Raw genomic sequence first — 24,103 nt, forward strand, 5'->3', positions numbered from 1 at the left:
GACTGCAGTCTTTAGGCTGACCTTTTGATTTGTTAGCATGAGCAGAAATCATTTTGCTTTGAGTCTGGATTTCTAACATGCAGCTTGTCTCATTTATAATGAATACACTGATTGGCCCTTCTGTGACTTTTATTTGTGATCTCTTGACTCAGAACCTTGAAAAAGTATTCACACCTCCCTGAACTTTTTTCCAATTTTATCCCGACACAAACCTCAGTGCACACTTGTCTTCTGCATCTGCAGCGGAAAAAAAACAAACAAAACAAACATTAACATCAAGATCATCTGATTATTTTTTTGGATTACCAGTTAGTAATTGGATAGCAAAAGGTTCTTAGGAGATTTTTTGGTGCAGAGTTGGAACCAGGTGACGCTAACGCTATGCCACTTGAGAAGTCCTAAGCAGAACAGATTTATGGTTTATTTTTATCTTTAATGCAAATATTTGCACAGTTTTGGCTTAATCATTGCTCTGAATATGAGGTTCCTTCAATAATTGGCAATTTCTTGAGTCCATAAGCTAGAGTTAATGATTAAATTATTTCAATAATTGATTCGCCATTGATTTTACTTTTCATGCCTTTTCTCTTATTTACAAACATTTTTATTTAAGTAAATGGCATAATGTTGATTTAAAGAGTGCACTTGAAAGCAGATCATGCCAGGTGAATGTGGATATAATATGAAGAAAAGAAACGCGGCATTGAGAGTAGGATACGCTAATGCAGTCTATTAAGTGAGTTTAAGAAACGGAGAAGCATTGCCTCAGGATTTCATTGATCCTGTGGTCCGCAATATTGTTTTCTCATCCACTTTAGATGGTTAGTCCTCTGCATGAACTTAATCATCCAAAGGAGTAGGCAGAAAAGACCCATGTTTGTTTTGATTGTCCTAGGGAGAAGGACATAATGGCAGCATGATGTTTACGAAATGATTTGCTTCAATAAACTCTTTGTTTCTTTTGAGGCCTGAACAAGGTCTCAGAACTCTGATGCCGTGCTCCTATTTGTGTCCATTAGAAATCTATGCTACCTACTCCAACGCACAAAGACGGCCCAGAATATGTCTCATTCGTCTTTGTTTATAGATTTCTAATTACCCAGGTTCATTTAGACTTGGCAAGAAAGAAAGTGATGCTTCACATCAAAAGGAAACATGGCTGTGAATAGCTGCGGGCCAGCCCTGGGAAGGGGTCAAGGTACCAAGATGCGTCCTTGTCCTCACTGCTGTACCAATGCGCTGCTGTTACTGATGCATAATTGCCAGGCACATTAGTTCCAGTAAGTTGTGGTTCAGGAGGGAACATTTTTGGACATTGTTAGCCTTCATTTTATATAATGTGTTCCTCATTTGTCTATGGAATACAATGGAGAACATTTCATTACTGTTGTCATTTAGAGAGTGCACCATTACGGCCATAATCCATTAGAAATGAATGATAGAATAATGAAATTGCTGCAGCAATGTTATCTTTTCACTGATTGAATTGAGGATGGATAGACTATAGCACAATGGGAATCTTGTACTGTTAATGTTTTCCAACTGGCAATTTTACTTAAAGAAATAATTTAACCAATATGAATTAATTTTAGACTTTTGGCTTGAAACTATTGAGAAGAGTTTAAGAAAACGTCTATAAACTGTAGATTTTTAAATTAATGTTCTACATTGATGTCTTCCTGTCTTTGGATTACTGTGGGGTGAAGGGCTGTTTTTTCCCATAGCAGTCAAGTGTTATATATTCTAAAACTTAATTTAAAGTCTTTTAGTCAATAGCTTAATGTTAATGTTTTCTAACAAGTTTGTACTATAAGGGTACATGAGTGATCTTTCAGTGATTAAGTAGTGGAAATGGCCAGCAAAAGGACATGTGCTTGCATAAAAATGAGTAATGTCACAAAACAATACTTTAACATGTACAGACACTATGGCTGACATCCATACCTATTCCTTTTTATTCTTCGTTCTTGACCTTTCAACTGTCCTAAACCACTTGATTTTATTTTATTTATTTTTTTACTTTATTTAGTTGACTAAATAATTAAAGGATCCAAACTAAAAATCTAATGGGCTAAGAAATTAATCTAGAAAAACAGTTTGTACAAAAAATAATGTCTACTTAGAAATCAAGATCTGCCTACTATATCCAATCACAATAGTTGCTGCAATATTAATATTTACAACATGGATGCAATGTTCGGTTGGCATAAGATTCCTTGGATTCACATGCCGCATCAGTATTTGTTCAGTATTTGTACCATTGCAGAGTTTCTTTGGTTTTTGCATTTTAGTCGCACTTAAATTTTTCAAGTCATCCAACAACTTCTGATAGAGAGATAACCTTGTTAAATGCAAAATACATTTAAGTTATGACTATATGTAGCAAGGCAAATTGCTATGCAAAGAAACTTGCTTAAATTTGAAAAAAAATATAAATAAAAAATGACCTAAACACTAAGCATTGCACATCTCATTTGCCCAAGTTAAGGTCCGTATTTAAGATTAAACACTGGGGGGAAAAATGTCAAGATTTGGTGCATCTATATTGGTCCAAAGCACATCAGCAAGTAGATACCTGAGTAGCTCACAAAGACCTAAGCCATTATTTTCAAATGTTGATGTAATTGTGCAACTTTAATTTCCTTCTAAGAGAAACCAAACAGCAGACTGGCCTGTTACACCCATAGTTTGTAGGACTTGCAAAAGCAGAAGGAACTGATTCATCTAAGCAGCAGTAGATTGTTTTTGGTGACAATAGTTACATGCAACCCATGTGACCCAATGGTTGTTACACAAAACTGGGGATACTTTGTTCCAGAGAGGCCATGTGATCATGATAGCATGATGCCTTTTTATTTCTTATAGCGCTGCTTGGGGGTTCTAAGGTCACACCCATCAAGCAGTTTGTATGAGTCCTGGCCTTTTTGCGGCAGGATTTCTTTGAACTCGTATATTCTGTTAAATCTTCCTTTATTCCAGAACCGTGAGACCCTCACTTGTCTCAAACTTATGTCTTTATCGTAGAACCTTCCACAATGAGCTTATTCCCTCTTAACAATTTATGCGTGCTGCTTGCATAAATTGTAAATGAGATGTTCCAGTATCTAAAATATTCAGTACGCTTTTACACCTATTCCAAATACTCTTTAATCAAAATGAAAAAAAAAAAAAAAGTAATTAAATACTATTTCCAATGCCATATTTATGTGTGCCTTCTTCTAAAAACTTATTTGACTCAAAGAACTTGCAGGCTGGCACAACAGTGCTGTTGGATAACAAGCCAAAACCTCCCTATTTGTCTCCATTGTATCCTGTCTGTAATTGAATCAAGTCATCAAGTCAGATGCTTTCAGTCATGCAGCTGTGGAGGTCACTGTCTGTGTTTGTGTGTTTGTACAATAACTTATTTTCATTTTGAATCTCCTCATGCCCCTGTTACTGTCTTCCATGCGACCTTATGTGCGCTACTGTTAATGTGAGATTGTATGTGTGCGTGTGTGTGTGTGTGTGTTTGCGTTTGCCTCTTATTAGTTGTGTGTGACAGTGCCTGTGTAGATTGTATCCAGGTGGTTAGAGTTAACCCAGACAAATGCAGTTAAGACTGTACAAGCAGCACGATACAGTCTACTGTATTCAGCTCCAACTAATACAATAACAGTTGGATTTTTTTCTCTCTCAAAAGAGGAATATCTACTGCAAATATAAAATCGTACATAAAAAGATTCAGCATGAAAAAAACTGCAGCTGTCTTAAATAACATCTTGATTCTATGCTTGTTCTGCTAGCTGTATTTCCGTCCACTTATAATGCAAATTTTGAGCGAAATTTTAAAATGTTGCAAAAAAAGAAAACGCAGATTAGATTAGGCGTTTTTTGTCTACAAAGTGTAATTTTGTCGGATGTTGACGTTACACATGAAGGTAATAACAAGGAAGTGGAAACTAACATGGATAACTCTTCAGAGAAATGAAGAGAAGTTTTCAAGAAAGTGTTTGTAGAAAGAAAGAAATTAAATTAAACTGCACAACAAGAGGAATACAGCTGATTACACACGAGCTACATGTTTTCAAAGACAGAACTTATTCAGGAAGTGCGTTTCCATCTCCCCTTTGGCACATGCACTCTTTTTCGGGAAAGCCAAAAACCACCTGAGGCTTTTTTTGCAAAATCGAGTAACTAATTTCAAATTTTCCAATTTCTATCTACCTTTTCAAATACAATACAATAAAATATAAAAAATTGTTCTTAATGACATTAAAAATGATGGAAACACATTTTTAGTCACAGATGCTAAAATTGCTATTTTAATCTTGGTCACACGGTAGCAGCTACCACACAGAAGAATGCTGTCAGTGAAGGTTGGTAGGCAATATCGCCGTTGGCCCATTATTTAGAAAGTTAGCTAATCTGAAACAAATCACTACCACTTACAAAAGAAGCCTGCTGCTACAAATGAAGAGAATTATAGAAATAATATAGCAAATGAGATGTGATTGAGAAAAACTTCATCAAAAGCTATTGTAACTGTTTTAATTAGGGTCAAAGCCAGGCCACAGAAGCGCCTCCACTTTCTATCATCAGCGATCGCAGAACTCGATGTGGTGTCTGATCGCAAGAAGCTTTTGGCTGTGCAAGATACTGTGTGTGGAACGCAGAGCATTGATTTCATTGTTGCAGAGCAAGGACTGAGTGCGATGCTGCAAGCGTGCGTGCGTGTCTGCGTGCGTGCGTGTGGGGAACTGCGTGAAAAAGCAAAACTATAGAAACCCTTTCAGACGATCCTTTCTCCGCGCTTCCATCAGGAGATAGCAGAGACATTGAACTGTTGCAACAAAAGCAGATTTCCATCAGACAGAGGCTCCGAGAAAGAGGGGCATTGTGTTGAAAGGGCCTTAATGGAAGCTCCGCTTAGAGCTTTATTCACACTAACTGTACTCTCAGGTCACCAGAAGCACAAATGTGTACACTCACTTTTCCCATATACTACCAAACACACCTTGTTCTTCTCCTCTTAAGTCTGTGCTCTTGTTTTTGTAATGCTTTTCAAGTATAAGGAAGAGTTTGTGACCAGACAGTTGCTTGACACCAAAGCACTTAAAACACTTTGTGCTCATCTCGCACTAAAATAAGATGTATAACAGGGTCCATGTATACGTGCGAATGCATAGCTATCTATATATCTCAATTTCTCTCTGGACTGACCTGGATCAGTGGGCACATGATTTTTCACAGCATGTGTAATCTCTTTTCTGTTTGCTTTTCAGAATGTTGCTTTTTCATCCAGTACCACTTAAAACATAAAAGACCCAGTATCTTCAAGGAGTTATCCTCTGAATACAACGCAAATGTTTCATGTGGACAACAAGGGATGAAATTTGAAGATATTTGAAAGTGAACTTTGGTATGTTTCCTAAATGGTTCTGTTTCAGAGCTAAATGTACTGAGCTTTGTTTAAGATGAACTCTTTTGAATTGTCTTGGAAGGTTCACATAGTTCCGTTTTCCGAAAAAATCCTGGTTTTATGACTTAAAGTTAATACCAAATTTTGGAAATATACCATGTGTGAATTGTAATCTAAGGTTGAAAAATGAAAAGGTTTTATTAGAAATTGACATCTCTGGGTATAGCAGGTTCTTCTGCAGCTGACATTGCACACATAAAAGCGTCTCTAATTAAAGCCACACAAAACAGAAGAAAAAAACCTATAACAACACATGTAAAATAGAAGGTGCAATAAACGCACAATAAGGCAGTGCAAAGATAAAGTGGAATATTGGCATCCTCACCAGAGAACAAAGTCACACTTCTTCCTGTTTGCGTTCGGCTTTAGGGATTCTTTTTTTTTTTCCACTGGGTTAACAAAGTTGTTCTTGGTTTCTGCATGCCCATACTTAGAACCGTGTGGACCTCACTGACGAGCATAAACATATTAAACCCATTTTAGCTAAGCTTTACCACAATAAGAAACTACATTTTCCCATTGCAGTGTAGTGTGGACTGACCTGGTTCAGCCCCTTGATATGCTTATTTATCATCTGACTGTTCAAATGAAGATAAGTTTGAATGATTTATCCCTGGAACTTCATGGTTTTTTATTTCCTTGTATTTTCTGAGTGATCATTGGAAAAAAAGAAAAAGTGGCCTCTACTTGTGGTCAAACCTCTAGACTTATTTGGACCTGAATGCCTGGACTCTGCACGGTTAAATGAAGGAGTCTGATTTGGGAGGGTTATTGGCTGGTGGCTGTTGGATTGGTATGGATGATCAAATCTATGCCACACAAAAACTGAGAGGAAACAGAAACCACTTCCTTTCAGGTAGGACAAGAGACATGAACCAGGAAATGTTTGAGTTTCGGGTTATTTCCGAAGGTTAACATAACTTCACTCCAAAACATTTTCCTTTAGTAAGAATTATCTCCAATCTTAATTGGGTTTATTATTTGGGTTTAAGTTGAAGAACTTCATGATTTGAAGATAAGCTGTAGCACTCAGCTGATGTTATGACCACCAGTTGTTGGTACATTATTCTTAGGGTTGAAAACCTCAGCTTGAGTTCTTGAAACTAGTTGCTGTGAACAAAAAGCTCAATCCTCATCTTGTCTGACATGTCCATGTGGGCCATAATCAGTCAAGTTTGAAAGTATGTGTTTTGAGGCGGGCTCTTTTTTCTTGGCCTTCTCATTTAGCTATGTTTTGAGATTTAGGGCAATAGACCTGAACTTTTGTGAAACATCATGTTTGGGTTTAAGTCCTTTACTTAAATATCTTGCTTCTGTTTCGTCTTTTTGTACTTCGAAGCTCAGTTTACAGCCTGGTTTCAGTCCAGCTGTGCTAAATGTAAATAATGTAAATAAGTTTAGCTGTAGTTTTCAGATTTTGATCAGGAGTGTATTTTTGGCGTTCCCTGTGCCAGATGCAGCGAAATGCCGCCAAAGCAAAACCAAACACCCTCCATGTTTTATTGTGTTTCTGCAAATGGTTATTTTTTCCCCCTCTGTAAACACAACGTTAATGTGATGAGCCAAAAAGCTCCACTTTTGTCTCATTAGTGCAAAGGACATTCTTCCCCCAAACATTTGGACATGTCATTATTCATTTTGGTAAATTACAGTATGAAACTTTTGTGTTTTTTCTAGCAACAGTGAAGCCCTCCCGGGTCGTCTCTTGTTACGGTTCAAAACACAATGACCAGAATGGACTTACCTTGATGTTGGAGTTCAGAGTGAATTGTTTTGGACGGTTCTCTTGGCTCGTTTTCTACAAGACACAGGAGCCGTCTGATCAACTTGGGATTGCAATCTTTGGGTCCACTCTCTGGGGGCTTTGCTCAAGTAACCTGAGTTATAGATGTCTTGATAATATTGGCAGCTGTGGCAACAAGATCATGGATCTTACTGTGAATGATCTTTTCCTCTGGCAGCTCTTGCCTTTGTTTTTTCTGGTTCATGTTCAGTCAGGTGTGTACTGCTATACCAAAAACTTGAAGGTACTTAAAATACTTAAGGCTAACCTCGTAGCTTTAAGCTTTAATAGTCTCTTGAAAGCACAAACAAAGCAGTAGTCCTTTTTGCAGTCTTGTTTAGTCTGTTGCACACTAGAGGCAATCACGTAGACAATGGATACTAACCTTTCATTGAGTTACTTTTCTGCATTGCTTCAATGTGCTGCAAGTATACCAAAATATTTATCTCTGTCTACTAAAAGTGCTCTCCACTAAATGTCTGTGTTTTTTTTTTTTATCTAATCTGTGTTATTCTCCTCTATATTACTTATAAACTAGGGGATAAAAGAGGAGGCCTCCCTTGGATTAACCGCTGACTGGCTCCGAAAGTTTAAAGCAGACTTCCTTATTATAGGACATGTCAAATCTTTGCAACACATCCCCTCATATTGCATGTGCACACAAAAATAAGGCACTGGGTTTTTTCCCCCTCCAAACTAAGTACATTCAGTACAAATGATACTAAAGCGATGTCCCCGCATCACATCCCTCAGTATTTTCCCCGGAAAAGACTACACAGCGGCTGTTTCCAAATCTGATTGGTGTTATTTGTAAGTCAGCCTAAATCTCAGCGAAGCTACACACACAAATGGAACAGGGTTTACTAATCCATTTGTAAGGCAATAGACAGGCAAACAGGCAGGGGAGAGCTTGCCAAGTGTTGTAATCACAGCTAAAGATGATGAGCCCACTCCCATCCCTCTACACTCCTCTACAGTACTGCGCGCGCGCACGTGTGTGTGTGTGTGTGTGTGTGTGTGTGTGTGTGTGTGTGTGTGTGTGTGTGTGTGTGTGTGTGTGTGTGTGTGTGTGTGTGTGTGTGTGTGTGTGTGTGTGTGTGTGTGTTTGTCCTACATCGCCTCCTTTACAAAACTGTGACAAGAGCGAGGGAGAAAATGAATCGGTATCAAGTGGATAATCTACAAAAGTACACTAGGAGCTTTTCCACCTTATGCAAGTCCCCCACTCTTTCATCCGCAGATACCACGCAATCTCTCTGAAAACAACAACAAGCCTCCGTTATGAGTTTTGAAAAGGCGGTAATTGTAAGCAGGTTGGGGGAATAAATTAGAACGATGACAAAATACAGAGATAAATCCAGCTTAAGAGAGATGTGCGCCACTGTTTATTTGATTCCAGCTTTTCTCTCCATCCTGCTCTGTCTCCCACCCTCATTCCTGATCTTTTTTAGTGGGGTGGAAAAATGGATTTTTGTCAGTGATTTGGCCCTGAAATAGCTTATTGTCTAAAGCAGCCACTGTGCGGGTACAACGTCAACATCACATGTGTGCGCGAACACACTCGCCTGTTTCCATGGGGAGTAATGGCCGTGGAAGTGTGTATTGGCTCTGCTGGCACAATACGCCACTGTGTTCATTGGTTTAGTCTGGTGTGTGTGTGGTTTTGTACGCAGCCCTATAGCCGCTTGTTGATATTTATAGATGGAAGAATTCTGGTGTGAATGAGGAAGGGGGGGAGGAATGTAGGGAGCAAGAAAAGGAGAGTTAGGAGGAGGAAAGAGAATAGGAATTACAGAGGGAAGGGCGCAAAGAGTTCTGGATCCTACAATTGCTTTCTGTCGCCTTCTCTAAATTGGGGTCCTATTAGTTTGTCACTAACAACTGAAAGTTTCAGAATCGCTGCTAATAGTTCAAAAAAGTAAAAGTTTATAAATTTTTTTTTTTTTTTACATTGACTTGTTTTCTTAGATTTTATTTTAGTTTCTTTGACTCGTTGCCATGTGTCTTAAATCAGATCTGCTTAATTATTAAGTGACAATATTTTTCTGATTAATTGGACACGATCACACAGAAACCTTGAAAGTAATAAGTTTATTTTTTGTTTTTCTTTGTGTCCAGGAGTGAAAAGGCTCTGTACACAGGAACAGCTTTTTGGCATTTTTCTCTTGAGGTCATTCATCAATTCTTGGTAAGGCTTTAATTAAATACTTCACCTTTGAATATTTGTATCCAAGTGTTGCCATATTATCAAGTTCCTACAATAACTTGCAAAAGCATTCATAACTTTTTAATATTTAGTCAGATTTAGACCACATGTGCCTGTTTTATTGGAGTTTATGCTCCTATCCCTGTTAATAACACATCCCACTGCGCAGTGTGACTGCTGTTATTGTATTGGAGTGTTGAGAGTGACACACATTCTCATATTTCTGTCACAGTTTATATGTTATCCAGAAAGTTACATTTTGATCTCATCTGTTGTTGCTTGTTTTCTACATGCTTTTGCATTCTGTCGTAAGATTCTCCCACCTGAGCTGTTGATCTCGTCAGCTCCTCCAGAGTCACCGTGGGGCTCTTGGCTGCTTTTCCACATGGCTTTTTTCATTATGTGCTTCTTTATGTTGGTCTGTGACATGAAATCCTAATAAATATGTTGCAGTTCATCATGAGGCCATTAATTTGGTAGGATTGAGTGTGTCAAATCATCAACGGTGACATCACAGTTTAAAATATTCTTGTATTCGCAACTAAATGACGAGCCAGTCAGCATACAATTTGGGAAAATCTAAATAAATCTGATAAAACAGTGTTTCTGATGGCTTATTAAAGTGTCCAGGCTGAGGGCATTTTGAAATATATCCGTATTAAAAGTTAATTACTCTTGAAAACATTAGATAAACTCTATTCGATTACACAAGGAAGAGTAACGTGCTCATTAGCATGTGAAATGAAGCTACCAAATCTTAATCTGAAAAGTTATCACATAATACAGTTTGATTTAACGAGAGCAGGTCAGAGTCACATTGACCTTTTGAACTTGTATCCATCAGAGCTTTGGCTCTTTGTCTACCGATTGAATCAGTATATAACGCCGTCGCATTTTTCTGTCATTGAAACTTTTACTTAGTCATAAAAAGCATGTTGAGGAATAGCTGTGAGTGTTTCTATATGCTGTGGCATAAAAGTTGTAAGTTATCACTTGGCTGTGATGACAAAAAGCAGGGGCTCATTCTGTGTGGAGCACAAGGCCTGGAGTGAAGAGAGAACAGTGACAACAAAACTAGAAACAAGACAAGTGACCATGAAACAGGAAACGGTGTCATTGCCTGTGTGCGCGCGCGTGTCGGCACATATTTGTGTATGAAGAAGTCCAGTGAGTGCGCGTGTCAAGGCAATATCATAATCACACATTGTAGCCCTGTTGCTGCTCTGCTGGGGAAAGTTAGCTGGCACTGGTTGCGCCGACCGGCGCCTGTGCGTGTGTCTTGTAGCATTTCTGTGTATGCATACGGATGTACGAGTGTTTGTCGTGGCCTTGTCAGATCAGCCATGACTCTGCCCACAGCATGTGTGTCAACTCGAGGTGACCTTTTGCTATCTGTGTCCCTGGTAATGGTGTGTGCATGCGTGCGTGCGTGTGTGTGTCCATGTGCGTATCTTGTGCTGCAGGCAGGGAAAGTCCCTGTCTTCCCCATACCAGGGAGTCAGATGGGACACCTTATTCATCTGTGTTAGGGTGAGTTTTTGTTCTTTTTGGAGTTCCCCATCAAAGTAAAGGGTTGCTGGCGTTTTAAATCGGTTTCATCAAACTTCAAACTTCCAGGACATCTGACCTTCTAATAATTGAGGTGAAATAATTCAGCTGCGTCAAACACCTTCAGCAGCATCATTGTTGTACATATTGATGATTAGTTGCTTATAGTTCAGCGGATTGACTTTTAAGAGAGAGGGTACAATATGCTTTCTTTCTTCCAGTTACTTATTTTCAGTCAAGATTTTTGATGACAACTAGAGACATGTTGATTTTAATCCACATGAAATAAGTTCACCAGTAAATAAACACGTGTATTACCAAATCTGTAATGATTTTAAATGGTGATATATTTTTTTATCACAACATGGAGAGTAATTCCATACAAATCCAGTCCGTGCAGATTTTTTGGTTCTACTATAAAGCCTGGCCATTGAAGATTTCTCTGCAATTGATTAATTGTGGTTTTCTGTATTTGCAGGTTTAAAATGGGTGAAAATGGCATGCTACTTTATAGAATAGAGCATGAAGTAGTCTGAAAATATGGGGGGGGATGTGTAGGACCGCTGAAACCTTACAGTTAAAATGTCATGATGCTGCTGCTTCCATACTTCACTGTTTACAGGGTCTTAAAGTGTCCCCCCTCTTTCTTAACAATCCAATAATGGATGTTCTGGTGGAAAACTTCAACATTAATTGAATCAAGCCACACATGTCTCCATAAGGAGGATGATTTGCAAACTGTAATCTGGGTTTTTATGTCACTTAAATTTCTCATTTCTCATCTCAATTAAGCACAATTAAGTTTTATACAGTGTATGCAAGTTTCTGGTTTCACCTGTACCTTTGAAACAAGACAGCCAAAAAAAAAAGTCCTTAGAAATAAGATTTTGTAAGGCTTGCCTAAAATAACAAAAACACTTTCCTTATTGCTAATTTGCGAATTCCAATAGCTCTGCTATATATTCACCACATGAAAAGAGAGCAAAATGCTGTTAATAGAACTGTTACATAACTTGATAAGAAAATGAAATGGATTGTTTTCCAAGGGAATGTGTAGTCAGTTGCCATGTTTTTTTTTGTTTTTTTTGTTTTTTATTTTGGTTTTTTGGGTTTGTACTAGTGAAGTGAAGCCTTGCTGTACTTTAACTCGTAAATGTTTCCTCAATGGATATTATCCTCCATGAAAGGCTACCCGTCCCTTAGAGAATCCCCCCGTTGTAAATATGTTTTTCTCCATACGTGCTTGTTAATTAGCTGTGCTCCATATCGTGCTGTGCGTTTCCTATGCCAAACAGATCCCCTGTCCTCTCTCTCCCAGCATTGTCCAGGCCTATATGAGAGCTAATTGGACGCTCGCTCGCCTGCCGTGACGGTGATCATGCAAATGTATTGGTGCTTACCAATAGCTGGGCCCATCAAAACATTACGATGGCCATTACCCAGAGCTGGGGCCGGCCTAACGACCATATGCTCCCCCCACACGACTACCCCCCCAATTCCAAAACTCTTATTTATGTGTTTAATTTAATGTGCGAGGGAAGAATTTCCGAAATTAAATTTGGTTTTCGTTTGGTGCCTCAAGAGAGTGGCAGCGTTATAATAACATGGTAATTTTTTACACGTCTTTATGAGAAATGAGAAAATTAATTCTTTCTGACAAGCTGTAATTATTGGGCTTGGAACAGTTGCAGCCGAACAGTTTGGGCTGTGGTAGCCTGGCAGTGAGCTAAAAGAGGGAGGGAGAGAGGGGGAAGGCGCGGAGGAGGAAGAGAGACGGAGAATGGAAGGACAATAAGATCGGAAAATTGAGTTTTGGAGTGTTCCCAGATACACATGCAGTTACAAAGGAAGAAAAAAAACAGAATAGAATGACGGTAGTGCTTAGCAAGGACAGAGGAAAAGATGAGAGAGGTGGTAGGAGTACCAGGGGGTGGGGGTGTTCAAGGTGTTAGTCAAAGAAGTTGAAAAGGATCGTTGCGCAGAACACTAAATGACAGGGAAAAACAGAGTAATGGATGGAAACAGTGGAGGGGGCAAGTAAATTAAATAAAGATGGGAGTAGGGTAGAAAAGGAGAACAGGAGGGGAAGATGGAAATGAAAGTGAAGACGATTTGAAAGAAAAGGACGACAAATTGGAGGGAATTAAAACCTGAGTGGCTGTGTAATAAATTAAGATAAAGATGAGTCAAATAAACACGAGTGGATGAATGCAAGATTTAAAGACAGGAAAGCAGAGGTGGGATGAGGTCAGGGTCTAGATAGTTGGATAAAACATTTCTGCTGATTTCAGTTAACGATAACCTGGTTTGCAAAAGCGTTGGAGCGAAAGTTGACATTTATGAAATCACCTCCTATTTTGTGGCAAGATGCACCATGTGCACAGCTATTAGGGAAGTCTTACTTTTGAGGATTATTCCTTGTATTTAGAAATGGGGTCCAACCGACCCCACACACATAAAACTTGTATCATTTGCCTCAGTCCTCGCATGCACAAGGTTTAAACGAATGCATAAAAACCATTGTCTTTGAAAGATTCAGGCTTCTTTCTGAAGGGCTGCTTGAAGAACTTATCTTCTAAAAACTGGCAGCAGGTTTGGGAGTTGAGCGTCAGTTCAAAAAGGTCCAAACAGCTCATCTTTAATAATACCAGCCCACACCACCATCCCACCTCTACCTTGCTCGTGTCTGACTCAAAGAAGAAATGTGCCTGTTACTGATCCATCCATGAGCCAAACTATCTCATCCGTCAAGAGACCTCATTTCATGGCTCCGTAAAATCTTCGTGAACCTGTCTTGAGATATTTCTTGGCCCAGTTTAGAAGCTTCATCTGATGCCTTGTTCAGTGGTGGTTGGGTTTCAGAAACCATACGTCGGCCCCACCTCTGATTTTTCATGTAATGCTTCTAGCAAAACTGCTGATGCCTCTTAGACGTAGAAGTTTAGATTGTGATGTAACGCTAAACTGAATGAAGTTCTCGGTTAATAAAATGTTCTTTTTTTATTACTAATCAGAACACATGCTCAGACAATGATTTAAACTTCTTAGTATTTAAAAGTTGGATACATTTATTTGAACTTATTTTTGGTTGCAAGAACTTTATTGTACCTTCATTTGTACTAATAGTTTGCTTCTGTGTTACATCACTCATGCTCAGGTGTTGATTAGTACAGTTTGGTCAATGTGCAATGCCCTATAAACACATTTATATCCCTTAAATGTTGCACATTTTTTGTCAAATTGCAACCATCAACTTCAGTGTATTTCATTGGACTTTTACACGATAGACACGATGGTCGCTAAGTGGAATGCAAATGATGGATGATATTCAAAATCTGAAAAATGTGACCTGCAATGGGATTCGTGTATTTAATGGGATTTCCCTAAATAAACCCAGTGCAACCAGTTTCCTTTACAAACCACCCAATTACTCCATTTCTTTAATTCAACTCAGAGTTAAGTCCTGTTCTGAAAATAGAAATGGTTTGGCACAATAGTAAACCTACCAAGGCATGACTTTCCTCCTAAATTGACAAGCTGAGCAGGGAGAAAATTTACTAGTGAAGCGGCCAAGAGGCCCAATCGTAACTCTAGAGGAGCTGCAAAGCCAGAGGTGAGAGGCTCTGTGCCACAGGGCAACTATAAGTCAAGCACTTAAAAAGTGGCCCTTGTGGAAGAGTGGCTAGAAAAAAAGCCATAGTCGTAAGAAACCCTGTTTGCAGCAAGCAGCAAGTCCTGCAGGAGATACAGTAAACATGAGGAAGACGGGGCTTTAAGATCAAAACTGAATTTTTTTTCTTTTTGGATGCACTCAAAGATCATGTGTGATCAAAATGTCAATCACTCTAAACATATGCTTTTTGTAGAAATGGCAGCTAAATGGAAAGAGATTCCTGAAAAAAAATGCTTAGATGCTACATAAGATTTTAGACTGAAAAGGAGGTTGAAGGACGTTTCAACACAAATAACTGAACACCAACACCCAGAGCTACAATAGAACAGCTTACTTAGACCAAAGCATAATCATGTCTAAATGGCCCAGTCAAAGTCGAGACCTAAATTCAGTAGAGAATGTATGGACTGATTTTAAACTGGATGTTAACCAATCATCCAGTTTGACAGCGTTTTAGTTATTTTACATGGCCAAAGGTTTTAGTGGAAAACTCCCCCAAAAGACCGCTGTAATTGCACCAAAAGGTGGATCTAAAAACTGCTGATTCAAGTCAGCTGAATACGGATTTCTACACATTAAAAACAATGAAAACTCTGCATAATTCTTCTTCCACTTTATAACTATCCCTAAGTGAGGTTATTTGATTGACAATCAGATGTGTCATATTGATGTTTTTGGTACCAATGTGACGATTGGAAAAAGTTAAAGGCTGGTTCTGTAGGTGTGATGACCTTTTTCAACAATCATCCTTTCAGGTCCAGGGGAACGAGAAACGCAGATGGTGAGCTGAGGCAGAAGAGCAGAAAGGTGACCGAGGAGACGAAGCAGATTCAAAAGAAGGTGAGCTTTTTAGACTAGAACGATGTGGGACACAGATTATGCTCTGAAGAGCTGGAGATGAAGATTTCCAGCATGCGTGTGTGCTACATGGAGGAGGAGTCGTTCTCCCCTTGTCTGATGTCATGAGGCGCCTCCTCATGAGTACCAGCAGCTTCTCCTGTGTCAAGGTTACAGTACATTAATATTCACGCTTTACAGCTGCCTGGACTCACTCCAGGCCTTCCTAAGCTGTTTCCATCGCTCAGACACATTCAAAGCACCAGCATCTGCTCAGACTTGCAGAGCTTCTCTCTCTTTGCTCCATCAAGTACTGGCACACATTCACACACGCACACACACCGCTTCCTCCTTTCTGCAACGCTGACATTATATGAACATATTGTATCTCTGTAGAGGATCTCTAAGGACTCTTTAGAAGCAGTCTTACAGCTGCGTTCTAGATTACGCTATTTGGTGACCGATAGAGATATCTGCCTGTTTGCGAGAGCGTGGCCATTTGTTGAAGGATCTTTCTCTGCTCTCCACTGTGTTTGAAAGTATCCGCAACACAATTCTGTAGTTCGTGACGAACTTGTCATCTTTTAGTATGAATTAAATGCAGGTTAGTCACAATGAGAACATTTGAGTTTGTTGCATCTTAAAGCAATGCTGTGACGACAAAAGTGTGTAAGGGTGCATGTCGGTGTGTGTTGTATGTGTTGTTCCAAAACCATTTCCCCTTTATTCACCGAGCATGTTCCATTTTGTCCTATGCTGTTAAATGTTTCATTCTAGCAAAGGCATGATGGGACCCCCTGGGGATGAGGCATCTGCCCACCCGACCACATGTTGAATTATACATGACAACGAAGGGACAGCGCGCGCGCATGTGTGTGTGTGTGTGTGTGCGTGTGTGTGTGTGTGCATGAGAGCATTTGTAGGTGTCAGTGAGTGAAGTGTCCAGTTTGTAGCGTGACTATATTCTATTGCTTCTCTTTACCGAGGGCATCTTCATTATGATGTTCAAGAACATTTCGCTTGCAAACGTTTGCATTACTCAGCAGTTATATCTAGAAATGTTTCATGATTTTTTTCCCCCAAGTAAATAACAGATATCTGCTTAGAAATACATGTCTGCAGACACTTTAACATAATCATCACACAATAAAAACGTGATTCTGGATGGAGATTATATTTTGCAGGAGAGAATGTATATTTTTCTTTGCTGAGGAAGTCATTTATTTGAATGTAAAAAAAAAAAAAGGCCTGGGTTTGATTCCTAACCAGAGGCTTTGTTGTATATCTTCTCACTTGGCCTATTTTCTGTCTAAAACACAGTGAATAGAGACTATTAGTGTCGCAAAGCCCTTTAAAAAGAAGAATAGAAATGATTTCAGATGATTAGGGCTTGTAGATACATACCAGAATATTTGTACCTGTGGACTGTGTAATTGACAGCTGGTCTATTGCATTACTTCCAATTAAAAGATTGTGAAATTTCCGATTGTATTTGGATAAAATGTGAAAAGTTCAAGGTGGACGGCACTGTGAGAATAAAGTGGTGCCATGCAATTTGAAATCTTAAGGTTACTTTTAAACAATTAAAAAAAATCTTGGACAGAAAAAACAATTTTGCGACAGAAAACAAATGATCTCAACACTATTAAATGAACAATGGCTATACAAACAATGTCGAGGACTAGCAGGGAACAAAGAAAAGCAAAGTAGAAATATTCTGAGTGAGTCAATGACTTACAACAGAGCAGGTAAGGCAATGAAACTGTATGACTCAAGGGCAGGGAACAAATGGGAATGAACAAAGGAACTACTGCAAAATGAAACCGGATGTAATGGGAAACTGAACACAGAATGTTGAAGCAAGACAAAAAGGAATGAACCTACTGTGTCAAAAGTAACACAACCGAGGAAACCTTGAAAAGAAAAATCAAGTTGACTAACCATGAAACCAATGTTCCAAGTTTTAGAGATAAAACAGTGAACATACAGAGACCCGCAGGACGTATGATTTACAGGAAACCCTAATAATACGATTCATGGTCAGACATCCAGGTATGTGTGTTCCACACCTGAGGTCTTGCTACCAAAGCTAATGAAAGACCCCATCTCCTCATGCAAATGAGGCCGCTGTTAACCCCAATCAGAAAGGTCGCTGAGCATGCATAAATCCAACACGTCCCTGTGCTCTAAGCCGACTTTACACAATTGTCACCACCTACCATTGGTTCATGGGTAATTACTTGAAAACAGAAGCACAGAGGGCGATGGGTGTGAGGATTTTAGGTACGTGTAAGCATTGTCTCCTTTTTTTTTTCGTTATGCAAATAACAAGGATAGTTAATCATGAGGGTCAAGCGCACGTGCCGCATTCTGGTTTTCTAAAACGCATACAGACACAAATCAACACAATAAAACATCATGTAACGCATAAAACTAAAAACTGAAATGCCACCAAAGTGTACTTTTTTGTTCTGGCAGCACCTATGGTTCTGGTTAACCATTGTGTAGACCTCCCTTTATGAGGTTCTGCTATAAAAGAACCCCATCCTGAACAATGAAGTTAGCCACGTGTAAGGTGACTGATAAATGAATGACCTCAGACCCTTATGGTTTTCTTAAAGAGGAAATCATCTAATAGGTTTGTGGTCGTAGAATTCGGCCAGCGTTTGCAAACCTCTGCCATCATGAGATGATTAAATTCTTTCAGAAGTTAATTGTTAACAAAGGTATTAAAGAATAAAATGAGGTCTGGTTGTGCTGCCTGCAATTACCGTCACACTTGGTTTGAGCTTTTTTGATCAAACTTTTTGCCATATGGAAAAAAGTCGATCTCAGGCTCCATAAGAACATCTTTTTTTTTTGTGAAGCTTAACCTTATCTGTAAAACTAAGCAGTGACTGGCTTAACAAAATTAAATGCTTATTTTTGTAGAAAAGAGATCTGTAAATATAAGAAGGGCCCTCAACATTTGCATAAACGAAAGAAAAGCATACGAGTTCCTAAATTATTGGATCGACTGTGTTCTGTTTCTTAGTTTAGAAGAACATTTTGAAGAATGGTAAGTCTTTCTTTAAAATGTCTGCTGTTTTATTTAAATTTCATGGGCCAAGATCTGCTATCAAGTAAAACCACCAGGTTGGTTGTGAGTCTATTAATATTTACATTAAAATAAAAGCAAAACGTGGTTAATAACTGGAAGTGAGCAAATGGACCCTGTGCCACAATTTAAACATCTTTGGTCTTGTTTTTTGGTATGACACACATTGTTTCTAATGAACAGCACTTGACTATCAAAACTGTTGCAACTTCTTTTCCACTGGAGCCATGTTGGTCACCTTAAGACCATCACGCGCTCAACCCTGTGGGCAATTGATGTCCTGCTAAATGAGATTGTAGAACAACCATTTATTTGGGCTTTCTTGGTATTGTAACAATACCAATCCCTGTTTCCACAATAAGCCCTTTAAATGTCACCAATATATTCTGTAGTTGATCAATTTTGAACGATTAGGCTTGCCAAGCCAAATTAGGGTAGAGGACGATCAGCCTTTGTGACCCGAGTTGCCCGAAGGTGCTTTTGCCCTCTAAACTTCTTAGACTCCATGTAAAATTGTGAATTCCATGAATGTTTTTATTAGCAGAAAGAGATCACATTTCACTGTCCAATTCTTCTTCACGAGCGCTCCGTAGGCAATCAGACATAATGAATAAGACGTTTGTCTAACCTTTTCAAGACAGAGCTGGTCCCATTTTACAACTGTCTTCCTTCTTCATGTAAGAAGTCTCTTCAATGAGTTTAATATTAAGTGCATTTTACCTGCATATGGTACTTGAAGGTAAATCCTATGAGCATTGCTTATTTTTTTGTTCAAACTTAAACAAATTTAGTGCATTGCAAACGTTGAAATTCTTCATATTGCCAGATTAAAACAAGCAAACGCATTTAATTTTGATGAAATGTGATTGACTAAATTAATTATTAGGTAGAAGGAAAAGAATGCAAAGTTCTCCAAACTTATGGATCCTGACAGACAGAAACTGCAATGTAATTTTAGCTCAGTCAATTTGGCTGGAAATGGAGTTAACATTTGTTACTCCACCTTGTACGTTTGGTATAACGTGTAGAAAAGCTGGTTATTTCCCTTTGTGATCAGAGATCTTTCACTGTGCTGTTCTTTGTAACAATGTCACCATATCTTCAAACTCATTTAGTGTAACAGGAACTTGAAGCCGAAGTTTAGTTTTATAATTTTTACAATGCATCTACTGTCCAAAATCTAATTAATTTCTTCCCCACTTCACTTCCTTGGAAATCTACAGTAGTGATGGAGCACACAGTGTTACTTTGCACATGGAAAAAAATTATACCACAAATGACTCTTTATACAAACACATCAGTGATTAAGACCTTAACTACGTGAAGATGTCAAACTGACTTTTTGTTCAAGTAAACACTGGAGAGTTTCGGGCCACAATTGACAATACATCTCAGTATTGTTCACAGTATTTGGAAAAATTGTAGCTCAACTAAATTTGTTGACCATCTTATATCATGCTGATCCCTCAGCTTTTAATTTCTAACACAGCAGACGTTTCTTTGTCTGAATTTATAAAAAGCTTTATATGCAGATGTTCTTGCAATCAATTAAATGCAAGTTGAGTTTAGAGGCCTAAGCAGGAGAGGGTCCTGGCATGATATGAAAAGTTGATTGGCAAATATTTTGCCCAAGATTTATGTAAATAGTGAAGAATATAGGGCCTGGGACAGCACCTTGAGGGTCTCCCTTTTCACTTGTAATAATTGGAAGGAAAAAGAAAACCTGAAATAATTTACAAAAATATATAGAATGACTATAGAAATCAATTTTGTATGATTTGAGAATTGGACTGAGAGGAGCAGTGCTGCCGGTGTTGTGTAGAGACACACAGACGTTACTCCTGGTGTGAGGTCAGGTCACCTCTGGTAGCGATTTTAGGGAACTTGATAGCACAGCTCCACATCGCTGGGTTCCTGAGGCAACACAGTCTTTTCCCCTAACAAACATGTACTGGATCACCTCAGACACACACTTAAAAAAAGCTGTTATCTTCCGGATGTCGAGGGCCTTATGCTACAGCTTTGGGCCAACTTGCCACAAGAGAGGAAACAATGGCTGCATGACGTAGTTCCACACTAAATCACTGTTTGTGTCTAGGCCAGAGAGGTCAGACCCACATTCATTCCAACTTGGTCCTGAAATTAAACTGGAAGCTAATTTGTGCTTATCCAGATAAACTGCTTTGACCGTGACTTGAATTTGGCAAGTTTAGTCATGTACTTCTAGTTGAGCAGTTTTAGTATCTCAGCCCCAGATTAGACTGTCACACAGTCTGTGTCTCCAACCACAGCTGTCTCAGCTTCAGACATTTTGTTTTGTTCTTAAGTGCATCGTCAGTAAAAAGGATTAGGGAGTCTGAGGTAGCATAATTTACCTTATATACTGGGCAAGTTGAACTGTACACCTAAAAAAAAAAACCACAAACGCACACATGCGCACACTCCACCCTCTCCAACTCAACCCCATCAGTGGCTCAACTTGCCATAAAGCTACATATTTCATTTTGTTTCTGCCCACACCTAAAATGCTACACTTTTATCTGTGGTTTATAACCTCATGGTGTAGCTCATACATTCCTCAATGGATGTATAAAACGACTTTAAAAATATCTGTTATGGTCTAAACACAATTCTTATGAAACTTATTATAGATTAAATTCACTTTCCAGAGTGTAAAATGTATTTTTTTAAGAAATGAAAGTCTAGCCATTTTACCTGTGAGGTTTTTACCTTCACAAGCTTCATTAAATGATGCTTTCCTCCAAACTATTTGGTCACAGGATCAATGTTTTTTTTTTTTTTTTGCCATTTCCTAGCAACAAGGTGTGGCTCAACTAGTACCAAACAGGTTCAAAACATTAAAAAGAAGCAAGCTTGCATAACTCAAAAGAACCAGCTACACAGCAGCAGGTACTGTGTTACGTTATGTTTGGTGATGAGGCAAAGTGAACACCAATTAGAAGCATTAATGGCCAGGCAGCGATACTGAGAACTGTTCAATTTTAAGGGTGTAAAACACAAAACCAAGCCTTAAAAACTTTCCTTCCAAAAACAAAATCAGTGGGTGGAGCTAATGGAAAGTGCTGAACGTATTTAATAAAAAGGTGTCTGTTGAGACAAGAACGAGAGAGATCCTCTTGTCTCCAACAGGCCCCAAAACAGCCTGGGGAATTTCATTATCCCCTGTCCCTCTGTGATGAGGGGAAGAAAGGCGGACGTGAGAGAAAGAAAGAGAACAGAACAGAGGGGAAGAAGAAAAGAAAGAGGCGTTTGATAGAGCTGTGTGGAGACCGTGTGTGAATGAGCCAGTGAAGGGCAGCCATTGTCTTGCCACGACCTCAATTTGGTACTGTACGCTCCTCTTTTTACTGCACTGTCTCGAGCCACAATGCCTCTTTTCTCCTCTTCTCTACTCCCTCTCTCTTAAAGAAATAGGGGGATTAGGGCCCACAGAGGGGAACTGCGTGTCCAGATTGCCAACTATCATGACTCCTCACCATGTGACGGCAAGAAGGCGAGAGATTCTTTTTGTAGATGCCCTGGTATCGCTTTTTTTTGTCCTCTTTCTAGCATTGTTGTATTTGCAAATGAAAATATCAAATTATGTTAGGGTGCTGTTTTTTTAGTATGCATAAATGAAGCATGTTTTAAGACGATCCAAGGAGGGAGGTGCAGGAGGTGAAAGAGTCACAGGGACAAAGCGAGCGCAGCTGCACTTCCTGTTTACCAAGGCCTTGTTTGAGACAGTGGGGAAGAACAGAGGATGCATTCATTTCTTCTTTTCTACCTCCACTGACCCCCATCCTCCTCTCTCCTTTTCCTTTAGTGTTGTTTTCCCTTAATTCCCTGTTCTCTGTTCCCTTGTAGCGCTTTCTTTCCAGTCCCTCTTGTCTCGCTAAGAAGCAGAACTGAAGTTTGGAGCTAGCTTAGGCTACATAGACTGGAAGACTGTAAAAGTATGGAGTTTGTTTTAAATATTTCCCATGTGTGGATAAGTATTGAAAAATCAAACAACGCTTGCCCTGCCGGATTTGTCTCCGTTTCACGCAGTCTAAAAGATCTGTCCGTGCATTCGTCCGTCGGTCTGCAGATCCTTAGATGTCCGGCTTGTATATTAGTTTTGGGAAAGTATTTCAAAGCAAAGAGTCAAATAAGAGTGAAAAAGTGAAACAAAGAGAAAAATCTGACAGATGCAATTAACTTTTCTGGCAAGTTGGTTAACTTTTTTTCAGATGCAGTTCAGCTTTCAGAGATAGAAAAAAAAGCCTCATCATTCATTCCTTCGCACCACCACAACAAACACACAAGTCTATTAGAAAACTTAGAAGTCTGACTGTGCTCTAATGGTCAATAAACTAACTGTAACTGCACACCAAAGCACAAATTGAAGCCACTGAGAGAGAGGGAGGTTTAGGGGGAGAGAACCAGTGCATCCCAGTCGTTTGTTCCACCCACCTAAACTGACCTTTCTTTGTGAAGTCAGACGTCACACTGAAATACAGCGAAAGATGCACTAGATTAAAGGAGTCGTTTCTGTTCCTTCTGTAGTCCCGATTATACAGAGGGTCAGCTTTAGTCTGCAGTAAAGTCTTCATGTGCCTTTGACCTCACACATTTATTAAAAAACAAACATTTGGTTATGTTAAACCATATGTTGCAACAACTCTGTGGGACTATATTTTATTTTTTGGCATGTGCGGTTAATTGCATTAATAGCTCATCTTTCGCAGTCATTGATCGAAACATAAAAAACATCAATGTATTGGTTTTTAATATTTGTGATATGCCACTGCAATAGTAATTGTGAAGTAGAAACAAAATTAAACAGTGTTAAAAAAAATTTTAACAAACGGTATTTCTTAGAATGTGCGTTTTCATGGCGTGAGCTGTGTGCTTCCTCCAGATGAACCACTACTTCTCTGATTAATATCTTTGCCAAGCCAATCAGATTAGGTAGACATCTATGTGTTGGTGGACCTGTGATTGCTGTTTTCACGCCTGATCGTCTGGTTGACTGAGTTCTTTTCTGAATCTGTTGTCCTCTGATCCAGTCTTGGGTAAGTGGAAGATGATGGCTAGACGCTAAAGGCTAAACAAATCTGCAGTTTTCAGTTGTTAATTTATTACAGTTCTTGTTGCTTGTTGCTTTCCTTTCAGTCTGTAATTCTGAGCAGTCCTGTGTTGGCCTGCCACAAAAGAAATTCCTCAAAACGCAAATTAGGGGTCGTGGCATAGCAAAAGGTTTTAAAAAAGAAAATAAGTCCTCTGGCAAAGAAAAGTAACTAGCTAAAATAACCTACTTCAAATAAACAGGAGCAATCTAGGTTAACAGGTGAATGTTATTAGCAATTTTTCAGTCCTATGAAAGAGAAAATAGGCCAGACTTTCTTCTTACCCTGTTTGCTTGTTTTCACAATGAAGATATAGAGCCAGATAAAGCCTCTCGGTGCATTCACGTTGACTTTGCCTGAGACCCTTATGGCCTCTACCATAATCAC

The 24,103-nt window shown here is 39.0% G+C and overlaps 1 protein-coding gene across 2 annotated transcripts in view; it reads left to right on the forward strand.

Moving 5' to 3' along the window:
* The window catches only part of sox5 (SRY-box transcription factor 5), a 250,688-nt gene that overhangs the window by 74,378 nt on the left and 152,207 nt on the right, over positions 1-24,103 (forward strand). The window contains exons 1-2 of one of the 2 annotated variants that reach the window (XM_088003582.1): positions 8,012-9,432; positions 15,427-15,511. The gene's annotated coding sequence lies outside the window, so the exon portion shown is untranslated. Of the gene's footprint in view, positions 1-8,011; positions 9,433-15,426; positions 15,512-24,103 lie in introns of those variants that run through there. The other variant, XM_088003581.1, reaches the window with a different exon arrangement.

This window comes from Poecilia mexicana, unplaced genomic scaffold, assembly GCF_051168715.1.
Source record: "Poecilia mexicana isolate PSO_F unplaced genomic scaffold, ASM5116871v1 scaffold_23, whole genome shotgun sequence".
NCBI lineage: Eukaryota > Metazoa > Chordata > Actinopteri > Cyprinodontiformes > Poeciliidae > Poecilia > Poecilia mexicana.